This window comes from Micropterus salmoides, unplaced genomic scaffold (assembly GCF_014851395.1).
Source record: "Micropterus salmoides isolate LMB-PRFRI ecotype aquatic unplaced genomic scaffold, ASM1485139v1 Ms_hic_scaffold_15, whole genome shotgun sequence".
Lineage (NCBI taxonomy): Eukaryota > Metazoa > Chordata > Actinopteri > Centrarchiformes > Centrarchidae > Micropterus > Micropterus salmoides.
In genome coordinates this window covers 2,246,760-2,257,233 of record NW_024040596.1, presented here as the reverse complement: position 1 = coordinate 2,257,233, position 10,474 = coordinate 2,246,760, and the positions used below count along the sequence as shown (strand labels likewise).

Here is a 10,474-nt window from a genome sequence, read left to right as displayed (position 1 = left end):
AAAATCAAATCTCCTCCCCTCTAAATTTCATGGCAACCCACTGAATAGTTGTTGAGATATTTCAACAAAAAATTATAATGTAACCCTCATGGTGGCAATAGAGTAACAGTCAGAAGATCATCAAGTCACTAGTATTCATTCTCTCTCCTGAGTGAACAATGTCCATAAAGTTGGTTTCCTGTTCATGGAAGGTGCACAGTAAAATGTACTAGTACACATTCTGGCCTGTATTGCAACAGATCATTTAGGGTCATGAGATATCCTATAATCCCTGGCATGTCAAAGGGCATTTTTCCAGCTCTGAGTCCCCAAAAACATAAAACACCATAAGCCCATATAGTGCTCCTGCCTCCAGGCCTCCAGAGCTTGACAAAGTTGTTTATATGTTAGTAGTTCTTGGTGGAGAGTTTAATGAGATCCATTGAGGGTAGAAAAATCTGATAAAAACAAGCCATGGAGCCAGTTCACTTTCTGATTCTGAAGTTCAGCACACACTAAGTGCAGGTAACTGTTAATCAAATAATCTATAACAGGTTATATGTAATGATCAGGTTAGACTTTTGTTTAAATGTATGTTTATTAATGCTTGTTAATGTAAATATCTGTTTTATACACTTACATTTACATTTTTATAATCGGAATGGATGATTTAAATGCAACATTATAACCCTTGATGGGCATGTGGAGGTGCACAAATACAGATTTCTTTATTTTGTCATTATGTTCATAGTATATATTCTTATACTCTGCTGCAATTTAACCATTGTGTGCCTCATCGTGATTCACCAAAACCTCCACGAGCCGATGTACATTTTCATTGCAGCTCTGTTACTCAACTCTGTTCTTTACAGCACTAATATCTACCCAAAGCTTTTGATTGACTTTTTATCAGAAAAACAGGTCATATCATATTCAGACTGTCTGTTTCAGTGTTTTCTGTATTACTCTTTAAACGGTTCAGAATTCTTACTGTTGGCAGCCATGGCCTATGACCGGTATGTGTCTATATGTAAACCTCTGCAATATCCAACTATCATGACAAAAACAACTGTCAGTCTTTTGCTGGTTTTAGCCTGGATTCTGCCTGCTTCTCACGTTGCAGTGCCAGTTGTACTAAACATTAAAAACAAACTCTGTAGCTTTACTTTAAAAGGTATATATTGTAACAATTCAGTTAACCATCTTTACTGTGTCAATTCAAGAGCATTATCTATATATGGTGTAGTTGTTCTATTGAATGTTACACTTTTTCCAATGGTCTTCATCCTTTTTACTTACACAAAGATACTTATAATTACCTATCGGAGTTGTAGAGAAGTCAGAAAGAAAGCTGCACAGACCTGTTTACCCCACCTGTTGGTTTTAATGAACTATTCTTTTTTGCTGACATATGATATTGTTATAATTAGAGTCGAATCTGATTTTCCAACTGTACGTTTTGTAATGACTTTGCAAATGATAATGTATCACCCTCTCTTTAATCCGCTCATGTATGGACTAAAAATGAAGGAAATTTCTAAACACCTCAAAAGGTTGTTCAGTCAGATCAAAGTGAACTGATGCAATAAAACTGATTTAAAGTCCTATTTACTGTATAATTAATGAAGAGATGTGAGGTGATGTCTGATTCGTCTAAGGGATATATTGCAGGGATTTATTTATGCCTAAAGCCCAATAAAGAGGAGGGCCAGCTTAAACAATGTAATTACTCGTACATTTGCTGCAGTTTTTCCAAAATATCCAACACATTTTATTCTGTTTAATAATCACACTTTTAATTTTTCTTTACTAAAAAGCAAACATTCAAAACAACATGCATATTAGTGCCATTGTCCCTATGTTGACTAAGTAAATTTAGTTTTCTTTTTTCTTTGGTGGTGTTACAGCTTCTGGTGCTTCAGTTCAAAGTGGGGAGTTAGAATGGTAAAGAAATTGGGCTTATGTCTGCCTACATTTTATTAAAAGCACAGCTCTTTATTAAATCCTAAATGAATAGTAAATAAATCATATTGTAAATACTGAGTTCACTTTTAAATGTCTGTAAAATAACTGTTACCTAATTAAATCAAGTATGTTTTCTATTGTAGATTTTTCTCAGGTTTTATTAGATTTCTACGGTATCCATGTTCTGGCAGACCTTGTGTTTTTTCATCCAAAATCAATGAAGCTGCTCTGGCAAATGTGATTATGCTGGTCAGAGAATTAAAGAAAGTGGCCTTAGGCTTTAGGGCACCAACCATGAACTGCGATTTATTACTCTCAATTAAAGGCATAAAAAAGAAATGTAGCAATATATTTTACAATTGATGCTTTGTAATTTATTTTGTTCACATTAAACGAGACAAAATCACAATGTAAAAGCATCCTCAAACAGCTACAGCAAACACATCTTTACAACCATCAAAACACAAAAAGTACAACACACAACAAAATGGAGGGATTTAAAAAATGACACCAATAAAGACCAAAAGAAACCAAAAATTAGAAATGCAGACCAAATTTACTTTTAATACAAATCAATTTTCTTTGTATTTTAGATTCATTTTTTGAAATTATAGTAATTTTGGTTTGCTGGACTGTTTGTGAGCCAAATTTCTTTACGTTTTATTTTGCATGCAAAATTAATGAACCCACAGAGTGAACTTGATTGTGCAAGTGAATGAATGTAGGATGTATACAGCACATCTTAACATGTATTGCACGCTGAAAAATAGTAACTGACTGCTGCTGAGCCAGAAGGAATATGTAAGCGTCTACAGCCAGGGGTGGAAATCAACTTTTTTGGACTGGTAGATGAAAATAATAACATGCCTTTTTATGTAATGTAAACATTTGTTTCAGTACTTTTAATTGAGATAATGAGGTATTATCTCAATTACAAACTTAATGAAGCTGCCAGATCAAAATTTGAAGCAAAATTTATTTATTAAGACATAACAGTAAATTGTTTTATAAACTTACTAGATGCTTCTTAATCATTCAACTTAATTCTCATCACTGGTCACTCCTAATCGTGCTTTATCATTCAACTTAAACCTCCTCATTAATGATTTTTTTATGCCCCTCCATTAAACTTTCATATAAAGTATATCACTACTATAGGCTTAATATTAATTCTAGGTCGTTTTGATGTATTAAATCTTTATGCAAGAAAAACAGTCTACATTGATCTGGAATTTATCAATGCTAAACAAAAAAATCCTAACCATTCATGCACAAAAATAACTAAGTTGTAGTTTTTGGTCTCACATTGTAAATCATTTTTTGGTTCGCACGGATCTACTTTCGGGGCAACTGCATGTGAAATACTCTGTTTAGCAAAAACTTCATCTGTCACGCTGCTTTTCTTCTTGTTCTTGCTTTATTTGCGGTGCCGTTGACTTCCCTTTTCTTCTCTTCACTGTTACCAAGCTAGGGGCGGATTGGCCACCTGGCATACGCCAGATGGGCCGGACTATTTGATTCGGGGTGGGCCGGTCATGTTGATGTTAATATCAGTGTTTCCCACACATCAGCTTTACTTGTGCGGCCGTTGAGGTACGTTAAGGGCCGGCCAAAATATTTGCAGACCCATTGAAGTATTTTGCAGAGAAACATTAAGAGAAATGATCATCCATTACGTTATAAGACTCAGACGGTGAATATTTCACCAGCATGGACCATGTAAATCAACAGTGAACACTTTGGTGCAGGTGCAACTGGGTACAATGTTGGTTTCGGTTTTCGATTGGCTTCCTCATTAACAAGCCTCCTCCGCACACCCACGGCCAGAGCAGAATTAAGTAGGCTAGTGAGTGATTTATTCATGTGTATTCCAATGTTGAGAGCAGTGTGTGAGAAAACATTTTTGCAATTTAAATATAGAAGAAACAAATGTGCATTGTCCAAGAAAATTACTTAAGCAACAAAAAAAAAGTTACTGATTTTAATACATTATATTCCGGTTTTATTGTTATATTTTGAATTGTCACCTGCTGAATCTTGTGCTGCCATTCATATAAATAAAGACATTTACTCCATAAATTGGTGCAGAAAATGTCTCCAGAATGCAGGTAATTAAGTGTTTAATGCTCAAAATCTCCAGGGGGAGGACCCAGAGACCCCCCACTCACACATTTTATCATTGAATACTCAAAATAGTGTTAAAATATCTTCTCGTCTTGTTCTCGTGACCAAAGTCTTTCATCACACGCAGAGTAGGCCTACTGCTTATATCATTTCACCATTGTAAACAAATATAGCCTAAGAAGTGAATGTGTGTTCGTGGGGATATGTGGTAAGGTGGGCTGGTACATGCTGCCACCGGCTTTATCGGAGTGGAACGTAGCAAACAGCAGGTATAAATAAATGGGAGATTTATGTGGAAATATTTTAATGGGAAGATACCGGGAGAGAGATACATGATTTTTGTATCCCTTGGTACAGCAGGGACCTGTTTAAGTGCGACACACAACAAAAAACAACTCTGATCTGCTCAAAAAGCTATTATATGGCGATTGTACCGAATACATTTACCCGCCAATGTGGTGGGTAGCCTTCTAACATTTAGCCGCCAAACGGAAAATCTACCTGCATTTGGCGCTTGGTGGATATTAATTACATAAGATTAACGTTGGTCCCTTGTGATTTGTTAGGGGAAACCTTTGCCCACAAAAATTGGTGGAGTGGAGGCAATGTCAGACTGAATGAGTTGACAATTCTATCTGATATCAGGAAAGGGCTAAATAAAAGCCTGGGATCCAATTTGCAATTCATCCTCTTGGGAAAATTCAAATGTAAAAATCAATAATGTAAACATCAATGGGGGGTCAGTAGGGGTGTACAGAGGATCACAAAGTCCGTAGGGTTCATCCTCCAGCCTGAGCGAGCAATGTCCAGAATGTTGGTGTCCTGTTCATCAAAATTTATACCAAAAAAATATACTGGTATAAATTTTGGCCTCCATGGCAAGAGATACAGTAATTTGGGCACCTTGTAGTTCATGATCCCCAGAAACATCAAATTCCAACATTGCCCTAGCAGGCGCTCCTGCCTACAGGCCTCCAGAGCTTGATGAAGTTGGTTACATGTTTGTTCTTGGTAGAGAGTTTAATGAGATCCGTGGAGGGTGAAGAAATCTGATAAAAACAATCCAGAGCAGAACAGTTTACTTTCTGAATTCTGAAGGACACACACAGTGCAGGTAACAATCTATAACAGATTGTCTGTCATGATCGGGTTGGACTCTTGTTTGTTTGTATTCATTAATGCCTGTTCCTGTAATTAGTCTGTTATATACATTTACATTAGCTTTTTGAGAATCTGAATGGATGAAGAATTAAATGAAACATTTATAACCCTTGATGGGCATGTGGATGTTCACAAATACAGATTTCTTTATTTTGTCATTATGTTCATAGTATATATTCTTATACTCTGCTGCAATTTAACCATTGTGTGCCTCATCGTGATTCACCAAAACCTCCACGAGCCGATGTACATTTTCATTGCAGCTTTGTTACTGAACTCTCTTCTTTTCAGCACTGCTATCTACCCAAAGCTTTTGATTGACTTTTTATCTGAAAAACAGGTCATATCATATTCAGCCTGTCTGTTTCAGTGTTTTCTGTATTACTCGTTAAATTGTACAGAATTCTTACTGTTGGCAGCCATGGCCTATGACCGGTATGTGTCTATATGTAAACCTCTGCAATATCGACTATCATGACAAATACAACTGTCAGAATATTCCTCATTTTTGCCTGGCTTCTGCCTGCCTGTCAGATTGCAGTGCCAGTAGCCCTTAGTGCAAATGCTAAACTCTGTAGCTTTACTTTGAAAGGAATCTTTTGCAACAATACAGCCTACAAACTCCACTGTGTGAGTTCAGTTGCACTATCTGTGTATGGTGTGATTGTTTTGTTAAATGATACACTTTTCCCTGTGCTTTTCATACTTTTTACATACACAAGGATATTTATAATAACCTACCAAAGTTGTAGAGAGGTCAGGATAAAAGCTGCACAGACCTGCTTACCCCACCTGTTGGTTCTGATCAACTTTTCTTGTTTGTTTACATATGATGTCATTATCGTAAAACTGGAATCTGATTTTCCTAAAACTGCACGTTTTGTATTGACTTTACAAGTGATTTTGTATCATCCTCTATTTAATCCAATCATTTATGGATTTAAAATGAAAGAGATTTCTAAACAAATCCAGAGGTTGTTCTGTCAACACAAAGTGAACTAATATATTGACAAAAATAACTAAAGTTAACTAGTCGGGAGTAAAGTTTCTCCAGTCTTAATAATGTAGATGTGTGATTTCTGAGATTCTTGGGAGGTGGTTAATTTAAGGAATTGTATCTGTAACACTAATGCACAGTAAAGATCATCAGCTTCAACAATGTAATGACTAATGACCAAAGCAATTAGCTAGTTTTTCAAAAACACTGAACTCCACCAATACTTAATAAAGAACTTAATTGTGAGACCAACACTTCTCTGTTTGTGGCCAACAAGGTTGTTTTCTATTGTCACTCTGAGTATTGTTTTTTTAACAGAACACTGTTTCCACTATTGTTTTTGATTATGTGATCAAAATCATGAGTGTTTGCTATCCTGGCTCTACAATGGTGAAACAGCTCCCCACTGACAGGAAAGCAAAAGCTGTGCACATCCGCGGTCGCAGACTGAAAACTCATCTTTTCAGGCTGCACTTTGTTCCCATAAAAAACAAACAAAATCATTCTCTTTTGTTGTTCCTAGCAGTTTTACATGTTTGATGAAGATGATGTACTTGAATGAAGAATCATGCAAGTTCGTTGAGAAATTTTGCAATGTAAAAAGTTGCTTGGTAGAAGTGAAAAGGGAGGGGGGTTCAAGGAGGGTAGAGAACCGTTTTTTTCTGTACTGACTGAAATTTGCTTGGTGGGAAGAGGTGTAGGGAGAGAGTGAGCGAGCAAAAGGACATAGTAGAGGTAATAAGTTGGATGTTAACATCTCTGTCTGTATGTTGAACTCACTACAAAGTACTTACAGGGATGTTCGATAGGAAGATGTGTAATTCCTGCAAGAATTCCCAGAGAACTCAAACCATGTATACTGAATAAGGGTGTGACGAGACACTTAGCTCACGGGATGAGACCACAAGATTAAGTTCACAAAGATCGAAACGATTCGCGATTTAACACTATTTTTAAGAAATCTTCAATACGGAATTATATGGAAATGATATGAAAATTATGAGCATTAATAAGTGAATTCCTGCATTCTGGTGATTTATTCTGCACCATTCTGAGGGAAATGTTTTTATTTATGAAGGGGAAAGACAAAATTCAGGTGGCAGGAAACAATTAAAAATACTGTTTAACAGGATAAAATGCATTGCAGCTCTCTGGTATTCTGTGTTGCTTTCAAATTAGTTTTCTCCTGTACATCTACTTTTCTAATTTAATATCATCCCATATCATGACATGTCAGGAAAAAGGTGCAATATCACGAAATAACAGGAGACCACCAGCTGAACAACAGCAAGAAACAGCACAGAAAAGATAACAATTGTGTAACAAAATGTGTATGTATATGGGGGGGCGGGGGGTCATCCAGAGCAAGATTTGGGATCCAGGCTTATGACCCGTCTTTTTCCCCATAAGGAGACACAATCCTCCCTTGGGCACATACACTCAGCTAAAGGATTATTAGGAACACCATACTAATACTGTGTTTGACCCCCTTTCGCCTTCAGAACTGCCTTAATTCTACGTGGCATTGATTCAACAAGGTGCTGAAAGCATTCTTTAGAAATGTTGGCCCATATTGATGGATAGCATCTTGCAGTTGATGGAGATTTGTGGGACGCACATCCTGGGCACGAAGCTCCCGTTCCACCACATCCCAAAGATGCTCCATTGGGTTGAGATCTGGTGACTGTGGGGGCCATTTTAGTACAGTGAACTCATTGTCATGTTCAAGAAACCAGTTTGAAATGATTCGAGCTTTGTGACATGGTGCATTATCCTGCTGGAAGTAGCCATCAGAGGATGGGTACATGGTGGCCATAAAGTGATGGACGTGGTCAAACAATGCTCAGGTAGGCCGTGGCATTTAAACACTAAGGGGCCTAAAGTGTGCCAAGAAAACATCCCCCACACCATTACACCACCACCAGCAGCCTGCACAGTGGTAACAAGGCATGATGGATCCATGTTCTCATTCTGTTTACGCCAAATTCTGACTCTACCATCTGAATGTCTCAACAGAAATCGAGACTCATCAGACCAGGCAACATTTTTCCAGTCTTCAACTGTCCAATTTTGGTGAGCTCTTGCAAATTGTAGCCTCTTTTTCCTATTTGTAGTGGAGATGAGTGGTACCCGGTGGGGTCTTCTGCTGTTGTAGCCCATCTGTCTCAAGGTTGTGCGTGTTGTGGCTTCACAAATGCTTTGCCGCATACCTCGGTTGTAACGAGTGGTTATTTCAGTCAAAGTTGCTCTTCTATCAGCTTGAATCAGTCGGGCCATTCTCCTCTGACCTCTAGCATCAACGAGGCATTTTCTCCCATAGGACTGCCGCATACTGGATGTTTTTCCCTTTTCACACCATTCTTTGTAAACCCTAGAAATGGTTGTGCGTGAAAATCCCAGTAACTGAGCAGATTGTGAAATACTCAGACCGGCCCGTCTGGCACCAACAACCATGCCACGCTCAAAATTGCTTAAATCACCTTTCTTTCCCATTCTGACATTCAGTTTGGAGTTCAGGAGATTGTCTTGACCAGGACCACACCCCTAAATGCATTGAAGCAACTGCCATGTGATTGGTTGATTAGATAATTGCATTAATGAGAAATTGAAAAGGTGTTCCTAATAATCCTTTTAGGTGAGTGTATGTCCTCACCCTCCTGCAGCCAGAGGTGAGCAGCGCCAGGGAGAGTGAATTGTCTCAGCTGTTGTTCATTGACTAACTATGCTTTCCCTATAAATGCAGTTTACGCCAATAGCCTGACACACCCATACTGACAGGAGAACAGCCATGCTGGCTGTAGGTCTGTACCTTTGGACATTATGGTAAATGGACTGCACTTGTATAGCGCTTTTATAGACACATTCACACACTGATGGCTGAGGCTACCATGCAAGGTGCCAACTGCACATCAGAATGAAACTAACAAACATTCACAAACACTCACACAGCAATTGGAGTTAGTACTTGTGAAATTCAGAGAGCCAAACAATACGAGGCCACTTAGACCAAAATGGCATTTGAGCTCTATGCTGCCACACTCAGGATAAGTTAAAACAAAAATAATTATCCTATTTGAGCTGAGATGTTTGACTTTTAATTTGATACCTGAATTTCCACCTCTTGTCAACCAGGTATGTATGAGGCAACATGGGAAAGGACCCAAATTCAAACAGCCAGGCACGTTCAGTGTTTGAACGGTGAGTGATGATTCATCACAGGCATTAAGTCCAAACGGAAGTAGCTGAGAATCCACAGGTAAACAGGAATGGGGCAGGTAAAAGGTGCAGGCAGGTTTGGGTTGAGGTTCAGGAAAGCAAACGCACAAAGCAAGATTTATGATGTGGCCTGGATGACAAGAGCTGCTGGAGATGGGCTAGTATAAAAGCGGTGGTGATGGTGCAGTGGATAAGACCCCTAGATGCTCCAGAGGCATGCAACAACACCCTTAGGACTCTGGGGAGAGGGCAGGCTGCAGGGTGTTTCTTCCTCCCCTACTGACCGCCCCTCAATTTTAATTACATATTAGACACAGAGGGCTTGGGGGTGGGAGGGCACGATGGGATGGTGACGGCCTTGCCTGATCTGGGTGGGCTGGGGGACTCGGGCTTGTGGCCCAGGTGAGGAGAGGAGACAACACCTGCCCAGAAATGAGAAAAAGCCACAAGCCTGAGTCCCCCAGCCCACCCCAGATCAGGCAAGGCCGTCACCATCCCCACAGCACCCCTGACGCCCAGGGCTCCAGGGGCAGGACATGAGGCCAATGAGAATCTCCCCAACTCCTTCAACCCCTCTGCCTGCCTCTGTAAATGTATTGTTTTGTGTTGGATGCATGTCACGGATTGTGAAGTGTTGTATGGTGGAGTAAAGATAAGGTGTGTGGTAACTAAGGTGCAAATAAAATAGGAGGGTAGTTGTGACACAGGCACCCCACAACTGTCAGGTAGTGGAGGCTCCCATCGTGCCCCTCCCACCCCCCAAGCCCTCTGTGTCTAATATGTAATTAAAATTGAGGGGCGGTCAGTGGGGGAGGAAGAAACGCCCTGCAGCCTGCCCTCCCCCCAGAGTCCTAAGGGTGTATGTTGTGAGACATGACCAAAGGGGGAAAGGCGAAGGAGGTCATAGGGAGGCTAGAATGGTCCTCCTCACTGGGACCAGATTCCTGACTGGCCCCATCATTCATTCAATCCCGTCCCCCACTCCCCTAAGCAGGAGGACGCCAGGTCCCTCCAGCCCAGGGCTTATAGCAA

The 10,474-nt window shown here is 39.6% G+C and overlaps 2 pseudogenes; both read left to right on the top strand.

The window, feature by feature from the left end:
• The first annotated feature begins 640 nt into the window (after positions 1-640).
• LOC119903775 lies at positions 641-1,560 on the top strand (annotated as a pseudogene).
• Positions 1,561-5,305: 3,745 nt separating this feature from the next.
• Positions 5,306-6,231, top strand: LOC119903773 (annotated as a pseudogene).
• The last annotated feature ends 4,243 nt before the right edge of the window (positions 6,232-10,474 follow it).